Below are 26004 nucleotides of genomic sequence, written 5' to 3'. Positions count from 1 at the left end.
GAAGAAGCTGCCACACCACATCCAGACCCCCACTCCACTCTGATCCTCAGGCGTTGCTTAATTTGGCCAGCCTCTTCCTTTTCTCATGGAAGCTTCCTTATTCATCTCTTCATTCCGTCTCTTGTCCTTTTCTCTCTCTGGTCTTCTTGAGATAAAACCGACATACAACTCAGTTGTCTAAGTTTAAGGTGTGCCTTATAATGACTGGACATCCATATATTGTAATATGATTACCAAAATAAACGTAATTAACATCGATCTCCTCGTATCGTTACAAAAAAACTCTCTTTTCCTCTTGGTGATGGGAGATTTTAAATTCTGCTCTCAGCAACTTCAGATAGGCCCCACAGCCCATCTGCTGTCTTCTGAGGTCATCAGACATGTTAGCACATGTTTGGACCTCACGACTGGAGGGGGTTCAACTATTTTTCCTGGGAGGTTTGTGAGCCCTTATGCGGGAGTGAGAAGTCACCTACTTCCAGCTTTCGGATATGGCTGAGGACAAGCTCCAGCTCGTTCAGCACAGCTCCTGACATGTGTCCCAAGACCCCTCATTGTATAATTCCGGCTGCCTGGCCTGTCTTAGTCCCCATCCCACCCCCACTCCATGTCCCCCCTCTAACATTATTCTGCAAGCTCCCACTCTCGTGCCTTGACAAAGGCTTTCCTTCTTCCTGGAATATGCTTTTTCTTTTGTTCTCCTTGGAAATTCCTATTTCTCCACCAAGACTAAACTGAACTCTTACTTTTTCTGTGAATGTCTTACATGATTTATTTCCCCTCCAAACCCCTAAGCTGAGGTCATTACATGGACTCTGGTCACTGCTGTCTCTGGCATTTATTCTGGTTATTCAAACAATCACATTGTGCTACAATTTTATTTTTGCTTATCTTTTTCTCTCCCATCAGTATTATGAGCAACTTGAGAATAAGTACTTGGTGTTAAAATTTATGCATGTCACATAGGTAGCCATCAACAAACTTTTCTTAAATAAGCTCTTGCATATAGTGTATAATTTTTGTACTTAGGCAGCTCTGGTGCTCACTGGAATTTGGAATCAAGTGAAAAAGGTTGGGAGCTCTTGTCCTACAGGGCTACAGCTCAAAGTTTCCTTTGCATGCAAGTGGGTGTCCCCTGTATCAGGGGACCAGCTTTAAATCCTCAACCATTCAGCGGCTGCAACAGTGGCCAGCCACTTAATCTCACTGAGCTTTGGTTTTCTTGTTGGAAAAAAAAGAGGATTTATACATCTTACAGAGTTCTGGGAACTAATTGCAACTATGAGAAGCTGCCTGGAAGGGTGCTAGGCACCTACTGGGTGTTCAGTACATGTTCATTTAGTGAATGAATAAATGAATGGGTGTATTAAGATCTCTCATGTTACAGTAACTGACATCTGGACAAGCACAGCGTCTAAAGGAGGAAAGTTTACAGAAATAGCAAAAGAACAGCATAATTAATGTATCTTTGCGCTTCTATATTTTATTCTCTCTCTCTGTCTCTCTGTCTCTCTGTCTCTCTCTCTCTCACACACACACACACACACACACACACACACACACACAGGAACACTCTGTCTTCCTCTCCTATACATACAATTCCAGTTCCTGGTTTTGTTTGCTTGTTACACAGCAAATCTCCAGGACAAGGTCTTGCAGGTGGCAGAGAAGTTGAGGCAGCCTTAGCGACGGTTTTGATGTTATGCCCCAGTGATGTTTCATTTTCATGTCTGCTTTTCTGGAGTCCAAGGCTGTTACACACCTTTCCTTTATGTGCACAGCTAGGGAGAGCTACTTACTTCGGTTTTGTGAGCTGTTTTGATGGCCTGCTGTCCACATTGGTATTCTACGAGCCTAGGATTTCTAGTCTTCCTGGAAAGCCCCGATATCTTATCATGTGGACGCAGGAAGTTTTTTCAATGCTTACTTTGCTTCCATTTTTCAGTGTGATTGAATTCTGCAAAAGCCTCTCAGTGAAAGAATGTTTTTTGATAAGTACTTGAAATCCTCCATTTGTCAGATTTTACTTTTAGTTGGTATTTGGGCTACTTTGTACCACACAGGCACCCACTAGGCTCTCAGTGTCTCTCTCCCATGCATATGTACACACGTGTCCCCTCACTGCCTGATCTCCAGCCGTCAGAGCGGCGGAGTACATCTACCCTCAGTCCCTGCTCCATCTTTAAGCCTATTTGGGGAAAAGCAGACTTCTCTCAGGTCTGTTCCTGGACTGACCCATGCTTAGCCTGCTTCTCTACTGTCAGACCCAGCTCCCTCTTGGTTCTAAGGTCGTGGTCACTGATAATGTGGCCCTTGGGGGCTACAGTCCTCCATCAGTAAGAAGTTGTTGTCCTGGGGCACCTGGGTGGCTCAGTGGGTTAAGCCTCTGACTTTGGCTCAGGTCATGATCCCAGGCTCCTGGGATCGAGCACTGCATCAGGCTCTCTGCTCATCGGGGAGCCTGCTTCCCCCCTTCTCTCTGTCTGCCTCTCCACCTACTTGTGATCTCTGTTTGTCAAATAAATACATAAAATCTTAAAAAAAAAAAAAGAAATTATTGTTCCCACAGTGTTCCCAGAGACAGAGCATCTTTAGAGGGGACGTGTGGGGGGAAGTCACATCCCCACCCCATGCCATGCACACCACTTCGGTTCTTAGCAGCACTAATGTGGTGTTAACAGTCTCAGAATGAAATCTTGGGGCCGCCAAAAAGGATGATAATGCGGAACAGAGATATCTTGAAACTTCCCCCAATTGACTAGACCCCCATTATAGAGGATCTTTCCCTAATCATATCTCACTTGGGGTCCCAGCCTGCTGCTGGGTTGATGAGTTGGAGATTTTTTCTCAAGGAGGATTTTTCCACCTTGTTCATTACTGAGCTCAGAGGCCCCATCCCGGCCTATCAGGTTGTACGATAAAAAGTTCAAGGGCTACTCCTTTGCTATGCAGAGTAGTTTATCTTCCCTGGGTCTCAGCCATTCTCTCTAGCCCGACCTTCAGCCTCCACTTTCATTCCCAAATGCCCACCAGGAGTGTCTTACCAAACAGCAGAGCAATTCTCCCTCCCTCAAATTTTGCCACTGCCCTTAGAATATGATACTGGCTGCTTTTAGTTTCCATTTTTAAAATTAGTAACATTTTTTCTCCTTATGACACACAGATCTCACCCTTGTAAGTAATCACTTCCAGTTTTATATTCCAAATAGGTTTTTCTTATTGGTGCATTAAAAAGAAGCCACTTTAAGATCACTAATCCATGGCCATTTCAGTTATAACTCATCTACTAATTCATACCTATTATAAATATTATGATAATTATTAGAGGCAAGGGAAATTATTAATTGTTGGCATATAATGTATCTGTTATGCACATTTGTGGTAACTCATGACTACATGCCCATCATTCAATAAAGAGTCTTCTCTGTAGTGTCTGATATGCAGGATATACTTAGTTCGTGCCATGTCCCAGAGCAGTGTACTGTACCAGCCAGCGAACATCGTTTTGGGCCACTGTGACTGTTCTTACTGATTGGAGCCCTGCTAAATATCTTTGATATTATCATTGTCCATACTCAAGCCTGGCATCAAATAAACAATTGAAAATTAAATGGTTAAGGTAGAAAACCTACTTGGAATATGTAAGACCAAGCATTAATTTATTGTGATGATAATTGGTTTAACTAATTGGGCATTTGATAGCAGAACAGACTTTTCAGGTGTGTAGAACTCCATCCCAGAGGCTGGGGCTGCGTTCAGGGAACTAAAACCCTAATTAGGTAGCTAGGATCACCCCATATAATGGGTGCTTTATGCTTTTGTATTTTGTGCTGGTTTTCCCGGGCTTTTCTGATTCTTGAGATATCTTTGACCATCTTCATGATGACCCTGATAATCTGCACAATTGGATCCTGACGACTCTTCACATCGTTCTTGGGTTTCTGGCTCACTCAATCCTCTCTGGTGGTTTCCTGTCCTCAGTGGTTTCTCGGTGGCGGGTTGTTTTCCTGCCTGTGTTCCCATTATCTTGTCTTGAGCCTCCTGGGGTTCTAGCCTCAACTGTGGTGGGCGACAGCTTTGGGCTGGAGAGCAAAGGGACACCAAAGGCAACATCTCAGATACTGTGTGAAGTCCAGTGGAAGGTTTTATAGACTGACTAGGAAGCAAAACCTGAAGTATGCTAAGGAGGTCGAGCAGGCAATGATCTGTGGGAAGCGGGAGCATTCCCAGGGGCTGGTGATGGCATCGGAAAGAACTGTGCAAGGCTGGCGATCTTTCCATTTTTTCCTACCACTGTGGGCATCTTCACTCAGCAGGGGACTCTGTTTACACCTCTAGCACCCCACTGCTCCTCAAGCTAGGAAGGAGCCCGGGACCGCAAATTTTTGCCAAAATGGCATGATCTGATATCTAAGTAATGACTAATCTCATCTTGTCATTGCATTGCCCCTTCTCTTATACAACTTCAAATAAGTTTTCAGGGGAGATTGACACCTGTGAAACCACTGGGAACTACCCTCACAGTAATGAGCTATACTCAGTCCCACAGACTTGAGCTCTCTCCTATTTCCTGTGTGTTCTTTGCCCTTCCGGGACATCCTCTTTGGTGTACTCTACCCTGTGAGTTGGGCGGCCATCACTTTCCCCTTCATCCAGTCCTCACAATTCCTATGTCTGAGGGCCACACCTTTGGTTTCTGAATCCCTGTTGATCTGGCAGCATTCTTACAAATACTTTCCTTGCATCCTTTCCAGAAGTTCCGTCAAGGTACACGGATGAGTCTCCACCCTGACACCTTGGAAACATAGAGTTTATCGTGATCACAAGTGTGCAGCTTTGCACACTTAATATCAAGAAGATAGGGGACCCTCACTCCTGGGTTTATGCTTCCTTCCTCTGTTTTAATGTAATGTCTGTCTGCTCCCCCAGACTCCCTTTCTTCTGTCCCAGTTCTGGCTTGTCAGCCTGATGAAGTAACCTCAATACTAATGGTCTCCCTCCCTTCTGCTTTTGAGCCCCATTTCTACATGGTAATGCTGTTCTCAATGGAGTAGGGTGCAGAATTCCCTCTACTTGGTCCTCAGTGTTCACCTCTGGTCGCTGCAAGGCCGCATCTACCTGACAGGAGCCACAGGAGGGCTGCATGGCATGTGAGCCTGTCAGTTGCTGTCAGTTATAGGCAATGCACTTCAGCCCACGATGGTGCTCCAGGAAGGAGGCCTGAAAGAAATTTTTTCCATCTGCTTGAAAATCACAAGATCCAGTCATCCTTGGAGGTGAAATGGACCCTGCTTTTCTGCGGATAGTAAATATTTCCACATTCTCTGTTGAAGAGGAGACAAACAAGTTGAGTTCCTCCACCTACCCCCATGAATGTTACTGGTCTGGTTTGGGAGCCTGAAACATGTCTGGACCTTAATTTTTTTTCCTCAGTGTCTCCTGAATTTCAATACACGTACTTCTAAAAAATCCTCAATTGAGGATTCTATAGGAAGAGAGATCTAGGCTAAGCAGCAGCATGCAAAATTGGCCCTTAAGGTCATGGTTTTTATTTTGGGGGGTCATGGACTCCCTTGACCATCTGATGAAATACACACACACGTGTAAGAATAGACACCCCTCCACCCCCACACACATATACATTTTTTTGCATACCATATTCAAAAAGATTCTATATCCTTGAAGCCCATCCATTAACTCAATGTCAAGAATTCCCGACTTAGGGGATTCAATCAACATGGTGTAGTGGGCGAAATGAATAGAAGTAGAGTGTTTAGTGATCGTCCAGAGCTAATCTGTTCGCATCAGTAGATGATGGGAATCTGTGCTCTGTTTTAAAGTGAGTCTTTCAAAAAATGTGGACAAACCAGACACCATCAGAGGAGAATGGGCTTGGACTCTTGTTATGGAATCTTGTTAGATACTGAAAAACTGGGAAGCCTCAGAAATCTCCTCATGAAGAAGCATGTAGAAAGGCCTGGGCAATGCTTATAGTGATGACCCTGAAGACTCAAGGATGTCTCAAATATTAGGGATAATTTTCATGATAGATTTTTGAGATTCTGAGCAACCCTCAGTAATGAGAAATTTGAGTTTACAAGGAACTTTTATTTCCCTAGTGCTCCATTTAGTTGAGGTTTTTTGTTTTTAATTTATTTATTTGATAGAGGGACAGCAAGAAAGAAAACACAAGCAGGGAGAGTGGGAGAGGGAGAAGCAGGTTTCCTGCAGGGCAGAGAGCCCGTGTGGGGCTCGCACCCAGGACCCTGGGATCATGACATGAGCCGAAGGCAGAGGCTTAACAACCAAGCCACTCAGGCGCCCCTGGTTGAGGTTTTATTGCACTGACTTGGATGTGTAAATGAAAGAGTGCGGCAGATGGCAGCTCTGATTCTGTGCAGTAAACCTGATGGTCTAGGACAGAAGTAGAGGCCGGATCAACCAAGCATTCAGGGACTGTCAACTGCCTAAATAAGCTCAAAAAGAACTCCAAGAAGGTCCTTTACTTTAGTACCTCCCCAGAGTCTCCATCTTCCATGCTTTGCCAGATATCATAATGTTCTAGATGGTTCTGGCCACAAGCTCAAATGTGCAGTGCCTTTATTTTTTAACGTAACAACTTACCTTCTAAGTTACTAGGGGTGGGGCTCTATCTTAAGTTCTATGTCTGGCAAAACACATCATAGTCTAGGCTCTCCTCACTTGTGGTTCCACCGTGCTGGTGTAGGAAGCTGTTCTTCCCTAGGACATAAGGCACTGGGGTCCTTTATTCTTAAATTCCCCAATGCATCTGGTACTTCTGCCCCCTTCCTCCCTTTTGTCTTCCCTCCCCCAGTTAAGCACAGGACTAAGACATCCACAGGAAAGGTCACAGCTCTCTCTCACTCTCTCTCTCTCTCTCTCTCTTTTTTTTGGTCCCTCTCTCTCTCTCTGACTTTAGTTCTCTCACACCCAATTGAGTCCAGATTGGTGGGGACCCTGGCAGTTCATTCAGATCTTCTCTGTTTTATTTGAAGAAGCTCATATTTCATGCTTTGTGTTCTTTAGGGCTTAGGCTCCCAACCAAAACCCCAAAGGTTTGCAAATAAAAAGCCATGACTTTTAAGTCTTTGCTACAATTCTTAAAAATTTATTTAGAAGCTCAAAAGCATTCTAAGCCGACATTTCTTTGTATTCTGGGTAGGGTCCCCTAGCAGGTAACATTTGCCACTGACACAGGAAGTGCAGATGAAAAATCTGATAAAAAACTGTGGAGGTGGGAGGTTGCAGGAACAGATAATCCCAGAATACAATGGGACATATAGTAACTTACTTAAGTCCATTTTCCTCTACTGGACACAAATATCCCATGACAGAAACAAATGGAGGATCCGTCATTGGTCATTATTAGTAACTTAACGTGAATTAGTTTCTCATCTTTACACAGGCTGGGTTCTGAGAGCAGGCTTGACAGGGGAGAGCACAGAGGCAGGTATAGAGTAAGGCAGCAGAACAGCCAGGTGTAGTAAGAGGGAAGGGCAGCTAGGGGCATTTTGTGGCTAGTGGAAGGCTGGGATGGATGAGTAGAGCATGAAGAGAGGCAAAGACAGTATCAGGGATAAGCTGCATACATTTCCCAGTGATGCTGGAGCTGGGAAGACATGGGGTCAGCACATTCAGATAGAGGAAGAGAAAGGTCTGTGTTCAGATGCATGTCAAGAATTGACTTAATGGGGGTGCCTGGGTGGCTCAGTGGGTTAAAGCCTCTGCCTTTGGCTCAGGTCATGATCTCAGGGTCCTGGGATCGAGCCCCGCATTGGGCTCTCTGCTCAGCGGGGAGCCTTCTTCCTCCAGTCTCTCTCTCTGCCTCCCTCTCTGCCTACTTGTAATCTCTGTCTGTCAAATAAATAAATAAATAAATCTTTTTTTTTTTTTAAAAAGAATTGACTTAATGACTTGTTGGACACACTTCTCATATTTTCAGGTAAGTCAAAGGTAATCTCTCATAAGACAGAAATTAAAGCAGCAAAAGAAAAATGAACCCATAAGGGGATGCCTGAGTTCATTAGGAAGATAAGCTGTTTGGGAATACACGAAGAAAGAAGGACACCCATTCTGGGCTGAACCCATTCCGGGCCAGCGGATGGACAGCCTGGAGGATGGGTGGAGGGGGAAACAGACAGCATCCTAAAATTAGAGCTTTTACATCTGAAGTGGGACAAAACAGAATTATTCTTTCACTAAATATGACTGAGAAAAATAGCTGGATCCTGTCTTCATGTTCTTTTCAGTGTTCCACATTCTCTCTCCTGCTCTGTTTCTGTGCAACAAAACATGGTCCTTCCCAAACTTTTGCTGTGATCACAAGCATCAGAAAGTGTGGCATTGCTTGGTAGGCAGGGAAAAGAACGATTCAGCATTTTTTCCTTAGAAGCTCCTTGTGTTCTGAGTTTTTGACTCTCTTTTTAGGACATCTTCACTAAAAACCATTCTATCACACGATGGCAGCAGAGATATAATCTAAATTTATAAGCTATAATGCATGGATGCATCCCAATGGGGAGAAAAGTCTAATTTATGTTTTTCCATATATTTTTCTTTGGTTGGTATTTGTGTTCTAAGTTTCTGGAGGCATCAAACATAGAAAGGCCCTGTAATTCCAAACGGGATTAATACAGACAATATTTCATTCAGGAAGTGAGACCATAAATAAGAAGAGGTACTTTTAGATGGCCTCTAAATTTTTTGAGATACCAGTCAAGTGCCCGTAAAAACCAAAATCAACTTTCTACTTGCATTCTTAATTTTCTCTGCACCTCATTTCTTTCCCGGATAGAGACAATTTTTCAGGCTGGAGAGGAGATAAAGAACATCTATGAAAGATTCAGACTTTTCCCTTTCACATTATCTCTACCCTAACTCTGAATTCCTTCTGTTTTTGTCAAAGGAAATTTTTCTTGGGTCCTAAACAGTGATAAACAAGAAGACAAGAAAAATGTGGAATCCATTAGGATGGGCCAAAAACCTTTGTTTAAGAAGATTTGTATGGGGGTGCCTGGGTGGCTCAGTGGGTTAAAGCCTCTGCCTTCGGCTCAGGTCATGATCCCAGGGTCCTGGGATCGAGCCCTGCATCGGGTACTCTGCTCAGCAGGGAGCCTGCTTCTTCCTCTCCCTCTGCCTGTTTCTCTGCCTACTTGTGATCTCTGTCTGTCAAATAAATAAATAAAATCTTAAAAAAAAAAAAGAAGATTTGTATGTTTTGCTATTCTCTGGGGATATGCTTTCCTCAAGCCACAAAAGTGTTCTGTATAACAACCATTGTCTTCTTCAATAATGCCAGATTGTCTTCTGAAAGAAAAAAACAATTTCCCCTGAGGATTCATTTATTCACCCAACACACTAACAGAAACCATTGTGTGCCTCACACTAGGGGACTGAAACTATTTATTTAAGTGATCACTATTAAGAGATCTCTAATCACATGCCACAGTGCTCCAAGTTCCTTGCACATATTATCTTATTTGACCTCACTGTCTTGCCATGAAGCAGGTCCCAGCAATATCCTTGTTCATTTTACAGATGGGGAAACTGAGACACTGAGAGGTAAAGTACCAAAATCAGACAGCTAGTCAGGGGCTGACCATGATTAGCATCCAGGCAGTCTGGGTTCAAAGTCCAGCTATTAACCATGGAGCTGCAGGAGACAAAGGTTCTTTCTGCAAAGTAGTTTAGACAAAGTAGTATAGACAAAGTAGTTTGTAATCTCCTAAGAAATGAAAGTTACAATCTCAGGGAGACCTGCTGAATCAAAGTGAGATGACCTTCTGGCGCCATATTGGATATGATGTACAAGAAAATGTGAGCCTAGCACATGGGTCAGTTCACTAAAAGTTTATGGTTTACACGGGGAAAAATTAATAGATGTGCTGCTGAAGCAAGCACTATATGGGGGAAAATTAAAACATAGGAAATTCTCCCATCTAGAGAGTGAGATGGACATTTTATTTCCCTAATTCTTCATCCTGAGTATGGCAAGCTTCAACAGGAGAATGAGGGTACGGAGGCTTAGAGGTTTTGATTGGAGACTCAACTTCGGGGAGGGAAGCTGTGGAGACTGCCCTGTGTTTTGGGAAGTATTTTGGCCTGCTTTTGTGGGGTTGTCTCATTTTCATTCACTCTTTCCCCTCCTTAAATGCCTTTCTCCTATGCGTCTGGGAAGCTCAGAGAAGATAAGAAAGAAGGCTACATAGTTATGCTCAATTCAAGGGTGAGATGGGTGTCTTCAAGTCTCCTTCTAGTTTGTCCATCTCAGTTCCTCTCAGGGATGGGATAGGAGGCAGGGATTCAGGGTAGAAGTGCAGTCCAGAAATAGATAGCATGCATTTATCTCAAACATCTCTTGTGTTATAATTTTTAGGAACCAGGGTGAGGCAGATGGAGTATATGAACCCAACACTAATCTCTGATGAAAACATATGAAAATTAATTCCCTGCCTGAATAGCAAAGGTGTTAGTAAGTCATATTCTTGGTACATCCAAAATTCTGTTAACTTTATATTTTCTAATTAAATTTCATGTTAAGAATAACTTGGAGTTGTTTAGCTCTTCTTGTCCTAGAAAAAACTATTATTTTTGGATAATTTTAGCCCTCACTGTTTTTGCTCTTCTGTATTTTGAAGTTTGCATGGATGAGTTAGAAATTAGTTACCTAAAAACACCTGCTTTCTTTATACTTTTAGAAAGAAGAGACGATTAAGCTCTCTTCTAGTCTACTTTTAACTGTCTAAAGTTTGAGATAACCATCTTAAGAAGATAGATAATCGAATTGAGGCCATTCTTAGGGATCATGACATTAAATGGTGCTAAGGATACTCAAAATGACAAAAATCCAAGGAATAAAAATAATGCTTGACTTTCATTTTACTATGGAACCATTTGAACTATTAAAAGTGAGAAAATTTATTGTAGTGAAACAGTTTATGCTTTCCCATTTCTAAAGAGATAAATAAATAGAGAAATGGGGCCATATTTCTCCAAAGATAAATGGCTTAAGACAACAGAGAGACTATTCACTAAAAGCCATAATGAGTAGGGGCTAAAAATATAGCCACTTTATGACGTCTGCAGTAGCTCTTCAGCTATCTGCATTTTATAGGGTAGAAGAGAAAGAAAGTTATCTCCACTGGCCTGACTTATTCTACTCAGTGCACTTATTCTATCTCCCAACACCGTTTGCTGGTCTCCAAGGTATTTCCTTTTATTTTTACGATAGCTAAGAGTTGAGTTGGCTTAGAAGGCCAAAGTGAACGTGAGGGTGAAGAAGACTGGATTCACTGTTGTAGTTTTGACCAAAATGGCTGTGTGAATCGAAAACCTTAGAAGTGAAATGTTAGTCATTTGTCCTCACTTATGGATCTCTATGTTGCCAAGCATCTTTATTAAGACTAACTAAGCTAATATTATGAGATAGGGGAAGGCCTCTGTGTTGACTAGTAGGATTGTTCTCAGGTTGCATGGAATTCTTTTCTATGGAAGGTGCATCTGTAAATCCTATAGAGAGGAAGAGACCCATTTTTAGTCCACCTCTGCCCCAATTCAGAGAATGACGTAGGGCCCAATGGGACAAAAGAGGACCATTAGCTCTGACATGAGTTCAGATAGTAGATAAACCCCTGAAGGAGTGGGAAGTAATAAGGCGCATAGCCTCAGTAGTACAGAAAGTAGACGGCCTTCTCCTCAGTTCACTGCTCTGTTTACTCATCAGAATTCAGAGGTGACTGGAATAAAGTATTATCGTCTCCTTTTACTGTGTAAATTCTTTTGGTTGGCTATACATGATTCTCTTTTAAGGGGCAAACAAACCTGGGCAGGCCAGTTCTGAGCGGCTCTTCACCTCACCAGAGGGCTGTGGAATATTAGACTTTCTCATTGTAATGGGCCCTGCTGAATCCACAACTTACGGACTCTTCCCATTTTCTGGAAACTTCTCCTCTCCTCACCTATGGGAGGTGGCCTCCCCCGCCATGTGTGTTCTGCTTGACTCTTCTCCCTTGGGAAGAACTAACTCTGTCAAGAGTTGAAATCTGTCTCAAACTGGGAACGTTCTCTTTTTTTCTGGGATTTAGAAGAGGGAGAAGGAGAGACAGAGGGGGAGATGGGAGAGAGAATGAAGGAGTGACATGCTATGTGGGGGCTGCAGGGTAACCGTGCTCCCCTGCAGTCGAGGAGAGGGAGCTGAGAAAGCTGATCTGGAGTAAAAGTGAGAAAAACAGCAGCTTTCCGTTTTTTTTTTTTTTTTTTTCCCTCCTTGATTTTTGTGAGAATCCCCACATCCCTGTAATAAATTGCTCCAATTTATTTTATCTAGATTGAATTGGTTTCTGTAACTTACAATCAAAGGATCCTAACTAAAACACAGACTAAGGAAGACACTGATGATTTATTTGGCTTGTGGATTTATTTCCAATAATTTAAAATATAAATCTACAAAATTGTATCTTGGCTTGTATCCAATTTAATAGGACTTTGGAACAGGAAAGTCAGGTAGGGACTAACTGGGGCATAAGAGTGTGCTCTGGAATTAATACGGAACAGGTATCAGCTTCTTGTTATCTTTTAGAAAGTAGGCATATTATTTGGTATCTCTGAACTTTAGTTTCCTTAACTTCAAAATGGATATCACATGTATCTCATAGGATTGTTGATAAAGTTAGCTAGCTACAATACATAAAGTAACTAGCTAGCATAATGAAGGCATCCTCTCCTAGTTATGGGGAGTTTCTGTTGGGGAAAAGCTATCCTATTGCCATTTTTGTTCTTTACTGTTGTTGTTTTTGGGACTGCTTAGTGTTGGGTTAGGAACTGGATAGAGCTGAACCCAGGCATGGAGGAGTTACAGTGTCTTCGAGGGGAGCTGGGAGGGGCAGGAGCTCAGATGACCTGAGGATGTTGGAACAGGAGAAGACAGACAGAAGGAAGAAGAGGGGGCACATACGAGCTTCGTCTGCCCAGCAGTTTGGGTGATGGCCAGCCTGGGCTGATCGAGCTGCAGGAGCCTCCTGGGAAGCTGCACGGCTAGTACCACAGGGGTCATTCCCCTTCCCCCCCAGACTGGAGTTCTCATGCGTCTACATGTTCTTCTGCATTTGCTTGTAGCACCCAGCTCTCCCAGAACCTCTTGCATAGGGTTTCTCATTCTTTTTTTTTTTTTAAGATTTTATTTATTTATTTGACAGACAGAGATTACAAGTAAGCAGAGAGGCAGGCAGAGAGAGAGAGAGAGTGGGAAGCAGGCTCCCTGCTGAGCAGAAACCCCGATGCAGGACTCGATCCCAGGACCCCAAGACCATGGCCTGAGCCGAAGGCAGTGGCCCAACCCACTGAGCCACCCAGGTGCCCCAGGGTTTCTCATTCTTAATACTGTTGTCATTGTGGGCCCAGAGTTGTTCATTGTGAGAGCTGTTCTGTGCATTGCAGGGATGTCCAGCATTTCTGTCCTTTATCCACCAACTGTGATAACTAAAAATGTCGCAAGTGTCTTGAGGACATTGCCAAACAGCCTATGGGATGGTGATGGTGCCAAATCACCCATGTTTGAGAATTACTGTGTTAAAATACATTTTTATAGATTAGTAACTCTCTTTTAATCAAGGACTCTAATCATAGAGACAACCATCAGTAGAATGGGCCATTGTACTCCCCTATTCCACCCGCGCCAGCCCCACCCATTTCCTATTTTTACAAACTTGGCCCTGATGGCACCATGCACGGCTTGGGAGGAGGCTGGATTGGGAATGAGTAGACCTGAGTCCAAAGCCTTTATACTCTGGGTGTGTGTGAGAAAAAAAAAGAGAGAACATATGGAACTGATTACCAGTAGTTATTACTGCTATATTAAAGAGGAGTTTGCACAGCTACAGAGAACAATCTGGTGGTGGCCAGAGGTGAGGGGGTGGATGAATTGGAGAAATAAGGAAAGAGGATTAAAAGGTACAAACTTCCAGTCAATAAGAAATGGAGACACAATGCATAGCATAGGGAATATAATTAATAATAAGTAACAACTTTTTTAAAAAAATATTTTATTTATTCATTTGACAAAGAGAGATACAAGCGAGAGAGGAAACACAAGCAGGGGGAAGTGAGAAAGGGAGAAGCTGGGTCCCTGCAGAGCAGGGAGCCTGATGCAGGGCTCAATCCCAGGACCCTGGGATCATGACCTGAGCCGAAGGCAGACACTTAAAAACTAAAACACCCAGGCACCCCTGTAACAACTTTGTTAAGGTGACATGGTAACTGAATTTCTCATGGTGATCACTTTTTATTGTATGTAAATGTTGGATCACTATGATGTATGTCTGAATGAAATACACCATTGTACGTCAACTCACTTCAGTAAAAAATAAATAGTAAGAAATGTGTTGCTTTGTCTAGCTAAAAGTCACCAGAGTTCAAATCAGGAAGGTCCTTCCTTTAATTAATTCTCTACTCACATCTTGGAGGGCAGTGGAGATTATGTTGACTTGGCATTCGAGGCCCATCAGGACCAACCCCGGGTTTTATATGTTAAATATCCAAGTTTCAGAGTGTGCTTGATTTGGGATTTATAGGGATCTGGGAGGTCATAAATTAAGCCTATTCCTTTAAGCAGTATTAAAAATATATATTTTAAAAGTTGGTGTAATCCTTATATGATCTTGAACAGAGGGCAGTGAACACCATCTGTTCCGTATTGTTTTGTTTTGGGTATGATGCAGATCACTCCTGCTAACCCTTGATGTCTGCACAGCAGGGGCCCCGTGTCTGCTTTTCATAGTTGCTTTTGTCTATCATAAGAAGCAGGAGCTCACTATTGTCAGAATTTGTTTATCAAAAAATCCTTCCAATTTCCTGCTGAAAATCAACTGTAGGCTAAGATACCAAATGGCTAACGAATTAGAATAGTGTCTAGAACAGGGAATAAAAGGACAGTATGAGGGCCCCATGTTTCTCAAGTTGTGAACAGCATTCGTGAATGGACTTTAGAATATATATTTTGAAAATGTATGATCTCTGCTCTTCTCTCTTATTAAAAACAAACAAACATTGCCTTGTTCTGAGTGGGTGAGGTTTTTAATAACTAACCTTTATTAAACTTACATGATAGATTACATACTATACCACCTAAGTTCAACCAATATTAGTTGGAAATGAAAATTTTTAGGAAAGGAATCAATTCTACCGTTAGGTTTCTTTGCCAGGAACCAAAGAACAACTCAGGAGTAAACAAAGAATTGAAGGAGAATACGTTAATACTATTTTTTGGAAAAAAAAATGTTCAAAATATGTACATAGAGCTTTGTCAACATAACTAAATAACATGCTCCACCCAAGCAACTTAGCCTAGAAATCATGTACCCAAGATATGCTTCTATTAAACAGTTTTTTTTTTTTTTAAGATTTTATTTATTTATTTGACAGAGAAAGACAGTCAGAGAAGGAACATACTCAGGGGGAGTGGGAGAGGGAGAAGCAGGTTTCCTCCTGAGCAAGGAGCCCGATGAAGGGCTTGATCTCAGGACCTTGGGATCATGACTTGAGCTGAAGGCAGAGGCTTAATGACTGAGCCATTAAAGCACCCCTGAATATTGTTTTAAGATGAATATTGCAAGGGCATTTTGATACATAGAACTTCTGCTGTCTAAAGTTAAAGCTCATTGAAAATGCCTATGATGGGGCGCCTGGGTGGCTCAGTGGGTTAAGCTGCTGCCTTTGGCTCAGGTCATGATCTCAGGGTCCTGGGATTGAGCCCCGCATCGGGCTCTCTGCTCGGTGGGGAGCCTGCTTCCTCTTCTTTCTCTCTGCCTGTCTCTCTGCCTACTTGTGATCTCTCTCTGTCAAATAAATAAATAAAATCTTTAAAAAAAAGAAAAGAAAAGAAAAGAAAATGCCTATGATGAAGGCCACCATGAGTGAGGCAGGCAACTTTGGGGTTTTGCTGGGAAGGGACGGAGTTACATCTGGAAAATATTCTCAGACATTCATCAGGATCAAGGGTCCCCAAAGGCTGACAGAGTCCAGAGTTTGTGTCCTTTTCTGTATAGGTTGTATTTCTTGTGTTCCTGTTACAGTGAGATTTCTTTCTGGAAGGCAGGTGTCCTGGAAATTCATCTCACCTATCTGGACAACTTCTCTTTTCTGTTGATTAGGAGTATTTTCTACCTGTAATCTGGGCTAGTCTGGGAAGGCAGCTTCCAGGTTTGCTGGACTGGGACAAAATAACACCAAATAGTTCCGTGTTTATTGGGTCCAAATTCTGCCCAAACTTTTGTCAGCTGTGTGGTGTGGAGTGAGATTTCTTTTCTTTCTTTCTTTATTTTTTTTTAAGATTTTATTTATTTATTTATTTGACAGACAGAGATCACAAGTAGGCAAAGAGTCAGGCAGAGAGAAAGGGGGAAGCAGGCTCCCTGCCGAGCAGTGAGCCTGATGTGGGGCTTGATCTCAGGAACCCAGGATCATGACCTGAGCTGAAGGCAGAGGCTTTAACCCACTGAGCCACCCAGGTGCCCCTGGAATGAGATTTCTAATGAGATAATATATTTAAAGTGCTACATAGGGCTTGATGCAAAGTAAATACTGAACAAACTAATGTTTCAGACTCATATACTTACTATTATTAAAACACTATTCTTGCGGCAATGGGTGGCTCAGTGGGTTAAATCCTCTACCTTCAGCTTCGGTCATGATCCCAGAGTCCTGGGATAGAACCCCACATCCGGGTCTCTGCTCAGCAGGGAGCCTGCTTCCCCACCCCCCACCCATCTGCCTCTCTGCCTACTTGTGATCTCTGTCAAATAAATAAAATATGAAATCTTAAAAAAAAAACCCACAACACCATTCTTGTTTATTTATGATTCATTGAAGCTATCTGACCACTGAAAGTGATCCTCCCTGTCCAGTGCTATGAAATGTCAGGGTCAGAGGATTTGATGGGGGTGCTATAGACTTCTAAAGCCTCCCCTCCCCTGCACCCAAAGCCAATGAGATTTATCAAGCTGACCCAATGTGATGATGATGATGATGGTCTCATGTATGCCTTTCTTAGTAGTACCCCCTGGCTGAGTCTCATTTGACACCAAGATAGATGTGAGTGGAACTGAAAATCCTTGGTCCCTAAATATATCTTCACCACTTTGTCTCAGGGTTTAGATTTCCCACCATGGGCCATTCCTGCCTAATGGCAAGGGAAGTTTTGCAGAAGCAAATGTGGGTTTTTTTTGACTAGTTTGCTCTTCCCTTTTAGAGGTGACAAAACAGATGAGAGAGCCCTCCCCCATCCCAGCTCTGGGTGCTATTAACACAGACAGGTTCCTGGACAGGAAAAGCCATGGACAGCCTTTAAGGTGTTAAAGGTTTTTATTTTATTTTATTTTTTATGTTTTTCATGGATGATTTCTGTAGGAATAAATGCATAACAGATGAGCAATTTCTCAATGCCTTGAATTGACATCCGTGGACTTTCAGTAGAATCCTGGCCTCAGGCTTTGGTGGTTCATATGTCATTCTCCACTTGAGCTGTAGAAGCAGCAGGTGGAGTGAAAAGAGCCTGTTTAGAGCAGCCAGATTTTGTTTTTGGTTGTCAGTTAAAACAGAAACCCCATCATTCTGAGCTTGGCAGCTTGTTAGTAGAAAAGCCACTGGGAAGCTCTGAGTTGGTAATTTGGAGCCCAGACTCATTCCCCAATACAGCTGCAGAGCAGCAGGTGGCTGTGACTTAAGCAAACACCAGCTTTAAAAACATGAAATAAGAAAATGGGGATTTTTGTCTTTTGCACCTATCAGTATGGCTAAGGATTTGAGAGTTCGCATCTTGGTTCTTGGGATTCTCGTCTCACTAATTTGCTTAGACATATCTAAAAGAGTATTGCACTCCATCCAATTCAATTTAACAAGCATTTATTGAACACCTACTGTGTGCCAGACACAGTGCTAGGTTTTGCGAACCTTCATTCCCTGGTTTAGAGTTTGATGTGGAGACAGACGTGCACAAAGATTCACAATAAGGAAACAAAGCTATTCCTTCAGAATCCTGGATGGGGAGAGAATCTCATCATGGAAAGGGAGAAGCCTCCTAGGAGAAAGTGAGCAGCTAAAGGGGTAACTTGAACAGAAATACTTTGGAGGAAGGGGGTTGTAGGAAGTGGGAGTGTCAGAAATCTGAAGGCTATCAAGAGTTAGTGTGGGAGGAAATAAAAATAGGGATGTCCTTGAATTCATAATTGATCATATCATTCTATCATGTCCACTTACGGTCCTAATTTTGAAAGAAAGTTTACAGCTGTGTACAGATTTATAAATCTTACAGGGAAGAGTACATGGATCTACTTATTAATAGTGATTGTTGATGGTTGTTAGGATTAGAGATTATTTTAATGTCATCTTTTCAGGTCTGCTATAAAGAATTTGAAATTGAAACAGAAAATGCACCTACTCCATTTTCAACAGCCTGATCTCAGGGCCTGATGCAGAGCACTCTTTCAGAAATACTGATATTGAAACATTTAGCAACTGGAGTGGAAAGTGTGGAGATAAGAATGTTGATGGCAGAGGATGGAGCCAGCTCTGGGCTGCTTGGATTCACAGCAGCCTGGAAGACCCAGAGGACCTACAGAACACGAAGTGAGGACAGTTTGAAAAAAATTCAGAAATCACACCTTTCTCCTTCCTCTTCTCTGCTCTCCCTGCCCTGCTGTTCACACACCCGGCATCCAAGGAAGGGTTGGGTTTGCTGGGGAATGGAAGGGCTGATGATACAGTGGATACAGTGCATGGGCTTAGCTCTGGGGCTATGGACTGATCTGCATCAGTTTTCAGAGTGTGCTCCCCAGCTGCTCTGACCTCTTGAAGAATCTTTTATGCTAAAATAGAAGAAAAATGCTTTCTTCTTTGAGCAGATGACAGAGTGGAGAATCAGAGGCAGAGGCAGTGCATGAACTGAGGGTCCCTTAATTCAGTAGGCCAGGAGATCTTCATCAAACAGCAAAGTGAATGAGAATTCCCAGTACTCCAAGCGGAAAAGGTTGGCTACCAGTAGGTTAGAGCTGAGGTTAAGACCCAGATAGAACACAGGAGGACTAAAATTAACACTGAACGGGGGCAGCCCATGTTCTACTCACACATATTCTTTCTCTCTCCTCCATATTAAGCACCTACTGAATACCAGCATACTCTGGGAGCCCTGGTTGCAAACTTCAAATGGCTCAGAGGTTTAATAAAGCTCCCCTTCTGGTCCAGGTGCACTTTAGGGGCTCTGTAATTGTCTCATATCCTCTTCCAGAATTTCCTGGCATCCTGTCATTCCACCCTCCTGCCCCCCACCCCACCCGGCCACCCTCCCATCCATTCTTCCCTGAGGGATACAGTGAGTGATAATCTGGACTCTTTCCCATGATATTAGCTAGACAGTGGGATTTAAGCCCCTTCTCTATTGAAGGTGACAAATCTTGGGAAGACAAAAATGACAAGGTCCAAACTCAATGGAGGAGAGTTAAGGAGTAGGAATAGGGGAAGCTTCTTAAAATGCAGATTCCTGGGGCATCTGAGTGGCACAGTTGGTTAAGGGTGCGAATCGATCTCAGCTGAAGTTTTGATCTGAGTCACGACTTTAAGCCCTGCATTGGGCCCCATGCTGGGCATGAAGTCTACTTTAAAAATGCAGATTCCTGCGCTCATTTCCCGATATTCTGTATAATTCTAGGGTAGGGCCCAGACTGGCTTCCTAACAATGCCCCTGGTTGATTCTGAGGCAGATGGCCCTCTGCACTTCGGGAAATGTTGCTCTAGGCTTTGAGTTCTTGCCATCTTGATGGATTCTCTCACTGGGTGATGGATTTTGGCTGTGGCCCCCAGAATCTTCTGTGAACAACTGCTAGGTATCCAATCAGGCAAGGTTAGTTTAGCCCCATTTTTTTTTTTTTTTAATTATTTGACAGAGCACAAGGAGGCAGAGTGGCAGGCAGAGGGAGAGGCAGGATCCCCGCTGAACAGGGAGCCTGATGGGGGCTCGATCCCAGGACCCTGGGATCATGACCTGAGCTGAAGGCAGCCACTCAACCAACTGAGCCACCCAGGTGCCCCTAGCCCCACTTCTTGACTCAACTTCTTTTTGAGCCCCTTTCTCTTGAGCCCTCTCAGCCATTGTGCAACTGGAACAAGAAGCAGCATTTTTAAAGGGCTATTCAACATCCTCCAGGTTTCAGGAAAAGTCCTACAGAAGTTTGCTATTTTCTCAGTAGGATTTCAGAGAGATCTCCTTTAGGTCAGTGCAGTGATAGCAGGGTAACCAAGCTTGTTTTCCAGCAGGGAAATTTTGGCCAGTCTGCACAGAATAACCCTCTGACACCTGCCTTTCGGATAGGCTGTGGCAACCTACCCAAGCTACTAATTTCCTTTCCCTACAAGGCAGGAGAAAGACAGCATTTAGGGATCTTCTTGATTTTACCTCTGTCACTTGCCATGTCCTGTTCACTCACCCTTCTGTCACCCTTCCATTTCAGTTGTGAGCTGTGCTTATGGGTTGAGTCCGTTCACCTGCTTCTCAGATCTCAGCATTGGCCGAGGTCAGGAATTTGATTTGTTGCATCTTCAAACCTAACCTTGACCTTTTACCTTGGACCCCAGGTATTCTCTGAGCCAAGTTTTATTTCCCGGTATTGCTGCTCAGCATGAGGAATGAGAATCACGGCAAAGCATGATACCAGGCGGCCCCCATTTTCCTTAAGTATTAGCTTTAGAAACATGGTCAGTGCACTGTGAGGAGCTTTGCCAGCTTGATCGACACATCTAAGGTTTTGCCATAAGTCTTGGACCTTGCCTCTAGACCTTTTATCCACAAAGTACAATAGGGGACCTGTGGCTAAATTTCCACCTTTCTATGTTTTATTGAAGCAAAAAACAGAAGGGTACATGCTCTGCTGGGATTGGAGAAACCTGATCTTATCTGCATCAGGGAGTTGGAAGTTCTTTACCCAAAGGTCAGAGAAGCAGTGATAAAAAGCATCTCATTCTGGCTCATGGTGAGGCTCATGCACTGTGACTGGGAAGGCAGCTAACCCCTGCGAAGGGTAAACAGACCTAGGCTGCTTCTGCTCTTTGGAGCCCCTGTAGCATCAGTTGGCTCGGTGGAAGAAATGATAGAAGGCCATATTGGCATGGGTTGGCAAGACCACTTTATCTCCTTCCTGATTTGGCCTGCTGTTTGTGTTACTTCTGAGTCACTTCTGCAAAAGATCTCTTTCTCTTTGGCAGTTTTCTTATTATCACCCCCCTCCCGTTTTTTCCCTCTGATTTCTTCTTCCTCTGAACTCTCAGAACTTACTGTCCATGTGGTTCATTTTCCATTGATTATTTCTCATCCTTTTCTGTTTCTGGGTTCTGCAATTTGAGAGCCTATCTCCTATCGCCCTTCACAAGAAAGGTTGGGGAGACAAGTGCTCCAGTCCTCCTCCCCTGCTCCTGCTCCATCTGCGTGTTTCTCTTCCCATTTCCTCTATCCTGCCACCTGCTCTCAAGAGTGGCAAAGCTGGTACTTGGAGGGTTCACCAGCGGGGAGGGTGTCGGTCGTCAGTGAGCACGGCCACCCCGTGCTTTCCGAGTCAGCCCAGGCTGTGGTACGTACTCTGGTATTTCTTGCTCTTGTGTGACAAGTGCAGCCTGGCAAGCTATTTTCTCCTACTTCGTGTGTTGGTGTTCTTCAGGCTTCTGTCTATGGAGGCCTGAGCATCTTCTGTTTGGTGCTGGAGGGGGTGGAGTTATTTATACTCGTCGTGTGCGTATGCGTGGATGCGTACGTGCGTGCGTGCGTGCGTGCGTGCGTATGTGGGTGGAGACAAGACGGATGCGCAGTCTGTGTCCTCGGAGCCAGCTGTGACCTGAGAATCCTGCCCTGGGTCTTCAGCTTATTCTTTCTGCCGCCCGCCAGACTCCACAGAGAAATCTTAGCACAGTGCATTTTCCGTAGTGCTTTCCCATTGTGCATGCTTGAAGGAGTGAGCAAAAGAAGGACGTAATGAAGAAGCAAAAGAAAGGATCTTTAGAGCGACCTCTTAAAAAGACATTTGGATGTTTGACAGTCATGGAAGAAGACACATTCCCCGGGTCTGGGAGTGGGTAGCCTGAGGCAAAGTTGTCAAGTAGTTAGCCAGCTTGTCCGGGCCTTCTTCCTAGCTCAGTCATCTAGTTTGCTTATCCTGTCTTCAGGCTGTTCTGGTTCTTCATGTTTTTAATTCTACTAGCTTTCAGTTCGTTAGTTAACCCCCAGACACATTCCTGGTCCACTGTTAGGGGGAAATAGTCTCAATGTTTGAACACTAAGGGGTTTGGAGGCATGGACCTAAGGTCCCTAGGAAATGCTTTTCAGAGCACTGTGGGGAAGGGGAGCTGGAGGATCTTTTTGGGGTTGTTGGTCTGTGGGAAGTAGGAGAGGGAGGAAGGCAATGGTCCTACAATTTAGTTCTTTTCTGTTTATTGTAGATGAGAGGCTGCTAGGGTCTGTTCTAGGGCCAATAAAGCGAATGTACACTTAACATGGAGGAAGGCTCATATGAACAAGAGTGTCAGCCATCCCTGTGAAGGGAAATCAGGTCACGGGGTGGGGTGGGGGTAGCTGCCTGCGTGGTATGGTCTAGAAGGTAGGAAAAGTCTTGTTGAAAAATCGTCTCTTTGCTGACCTACTGTGGTGCTGGAAATGCTCAACCCTGTGGATTTAGGTATATTTTGCAAAGCCTTTGCCAAATAATAATTGGGTTAATGAAGAGGTAATGTACTGTACACGGAAATACCTTAACGGGGGGCGGGGGGGGTGGTAATGTATAAACTCATGAACATGTAGGAAACATGGGCACAGGGTACTTAGTAAAGCATGGTTACTATGGCTGAGCTAGGGAATGGAACAGAGGTCTAGTCTGTTTTGAGAGACTAGTGTGTTGCCACGCAGGCATGTGTGAAGATTCTGGGGGTGAAGAAGGGATTTGAGGTTTTGGGGTATTTGGGTTTTGGGTATTTGGGTTTTTGGGTATTTGGTATTAGGAGAGGGTAAAATCATAAAGGGAGAGAGACTATTTAGATAGAAAATGAGGCACTAAAGATAATCTTTTTTTGTTTTGTTTTGTTAATTTAAAGATTTTATTTATTTGAAAGATAGAGAGAGGGTGTCTGTGTGTACATGAACCTTGGAGGGAGGTAGTTGGGGGGCAGAAGCAGAGGGAGAAGTAGACTCCCTGTGGAGCCTGGAGCCCAGTGTGGGAGCTCGACTCAGGGCTTGATCCCAACACCCCGAGATTATGACCTGAGCAGAAGTCCGAGGTTTAACCAACTGAGCCACCCAGGTGCCCCCGATAATCTTTCCTAATTCACAATTTCCCCAACTTTAATTTTTTCTGTTGCTATTTTTATTTGTATTTAAGTATTTGGGGAGTTGATCAATAGCTCACCATGAAGGAGAAACTTTAACTAACTGCTTGTTAGAATGCATTAGATTGTCAGAATGGTTAGCTCAGGCTTACAAAATACATCTATTCAGAATAGTGAACTCTGTGGGCTTATTGTCCATATTATCCAAATGAATGAAAAAACTGATAGATATCCTTAAAATCAGTCCATAATACCTAATGGAAAAGAAAAGGGGCCTTTCTACAGTAGCCTAGGTTTTAGCCCGTCACACACTTGCCCTGCAAGAGGGAGGGGGAGATTTATGTATCTTGTAAATTGCAGAATTAGGACGATATCCATGATCTCTTCTTAACATTTACTAAGATAAACAGGAATATCTGACCATCAGAGTGTTGAATTAGAGAAATAAGCATATTCCTTCTTTCTAATTAATCTGGCTAGTCCCTACAGCAACTTTAACAAGCTATGATAGGCAGAGAGATGAAACATTCCAATTATTTTTCTATAATGCTATAATCCTTTTACAAGTGCTTCCCTCTAATGTATAATTGGTATGTATATTGGTATGTATAATGTATATTGGTATGTAATTGTATGATGTGTAATATTAATGTACATATTAAACTCTAACAGGATCTATCCATGTATCCATCTGTCATTATTTATCTATCATCCATCTAGTTTTCCATTTTTATCTAAAGCCCAACATAGAAAATCTTGAAACCCTTTCTTGCATATAATTATTTTCCTATTTCTTTGTTTTGAAAGGTGGTAAATACTCCTTCCCATTTTATAGAAAAAAAAAATCACTTTCATGATGTTAGAGCTTCTCTTGTAAGTTAAAACTTCTTCCAGAGTTATTGATATATAATCGACATCTAACATTGTATAAGTTGAAAGGGTACAATGTAATAATTTGATATAAGTATGTATTGTGAAATGGCTACCACAGCAAGGTGAGTTAACCCATCCATCACCTTTGCATTGGTGGGGGTAGATTTTCCTGGTATCTTGAACTTAAATGTTTTCTAAACCTTGGACCAGCTAATGAAATTATCCTTTTCTGCCTCTTTTAGAAGCTTTGCGATAGGGAAGCTGAAGGGACCCCATGAAAGACTGCTTTTTTGATGCTTCTTTTCTTTTTTCTTTCTTTCTTTTTTTTTTTTTTCTTAAGATTTTATTTATTTATTTGACAGAGAGAGATCACAAGTAGGCAGAGAGGCAGGCAGAGAGAGGGTGGGGGAAGCAGTCTCCCTGCGGAGCAAAGATTCTCAATGCGGAGCTCGGTGCTAAGACCCTGAGATCATGACCTGAGCCAAAGGCAAGGCTTAACCCACTGAGCCACCCAGGTGCCCCTCTTTTTTCTTTTTCTTTCTTTCTTTTCTTTCTTTTTTTTTTTTTTCCAAAATTTTATTTATTTATTTGAGAGAAAGAGAAAGCAAGAGACAGCAGGAGCAGAAGGGGAGGGGAAGAGGGAGAGGGAGAAGCGTACTTCCTGCTGAGAAGGGAGCCTGATGTGGGACTTGATCTGGGATCACGACCTGAGCCAAAGGCAGTCGCTTGACTGACTGAGCCACCCAAGTGCCCTGCTGCTCCTTTGCTTGCTAGGACCTCCCAGCCTATACACGGCTTTTAGTACCCATAATGTATGTCCTCCTTGGAAAGGTCAAAGAGCTAATGATTTCTTTGGAGTCTTCCAGAACAGTAGATAACATCTAAGGACTGACCACACAATGTCGTCACGTATGTTTTCCAAGACCAAGGACTCCAGACGCCATGAGACCCAAGAGCCCTGGCTCCGGGACATAAGGGACTTTGGGAGGACTCAAGGAGGACCTGAACACTCATCTGTGTTGGACCAGTTCCTGGATGCCTGAGAAGACATGTACACCAGACCACCATCCTCAGGAAGAACCCCTGACCCCAAGCAAAACTGAAATTCTTCTTTCCTTTCTGAGTCACCCAGACACTGTCTGTACCTGCATTCTCCATCTACCCTCAATAAACTCTACTCTCACTTCATCCTGGCTCACATGTGATTTCTATCCTGCGCTTTGCCAAAGACTCTGTTGGCTGGTTCTGTGGGACTCCCTGTGGGTCCTCAGACCCGTCCTGCCTGCATCAGCTTGGCCTTGTGAAATGCAAGCTCTGAAGCACTTTCTGTCCATAAGATTATCTCTGATGTTAGGCTCAGCCAAGAGCTTTCCAAAAAATCGAGAAAAATTGATTTGCTTTCCCAAGTCCTCACCAAGGCTCCCATTGTTGTGGACTCTCTCCTGCTATCTCTCAGCAATCTCAGCAATGTCTTTTTTTTTTTTTTTTTTTTTTTAAGCTCAGAATGCCAAAGGCTCCCATTTAGGTGTGTGGCCAAATGTGCCCGACAGCTGCCTTCCCTAAATTGGGCTACAGCAGCTGAAAATCTGCCCAGAGAAGAACCGGGCAGATTTTTGGCTTTAGGGAAATCCTGGAGCAGTTCACAACTTTGCTTCCCCACATGTCTGCAACAGAAGGTGCATGGAATAATGATCAAGTGTTGCTTCCTAGGTGATTTTGTACTGTCTGCACGATGATCTGAGAGAGAGAGGCTTTCACGGT

At 43.3% G+C, this 26004-nt stretch overlaps 1 long non-coding RNA gene across 2 annotated transcripts in view; it reads left to right on the top strand.

The window, feature by feature from the left end:
• Positions 1-25431, top strand: part of LOC131840371 (uncharacterized) — an 87277-nt gene extending 61846 nt beyond the window's left edge. For both annotated transcript variants that reach the window (XR_009357332.1, XR_009357331.1), the window contains one exon: positions 25167-25431. This is a non-coding gene — a long non-coding RNA (uncharacterized LOC131840371). The remainder of the gene's footprint in view (positions 1-25166) is intronic.
• Positions 25432-26004: the final 573 nt, after the last annotated feature.

The sequence above is a fragment of the Mustela lutreola genome, chromosome 9 (assembly GCF_030435805.1).
Source record: "Mustela lutreola isolate mMusLut2 chromosome 9, mMusLut2.pri, whole genome shotgun sequence".
NCBI classification, from domain to species: domain Eukaryota; kingdom Metazoa; phylum Chordata; class Mammalia; order Carnivora; family Mustelidae; genus Mustela; species Mustela lutreola.
The sequence above is the reverse complement of the archived record's forward strand: the minus strand, read 5'-3'. Positions and strand labels throughout refer to the sequence as shown.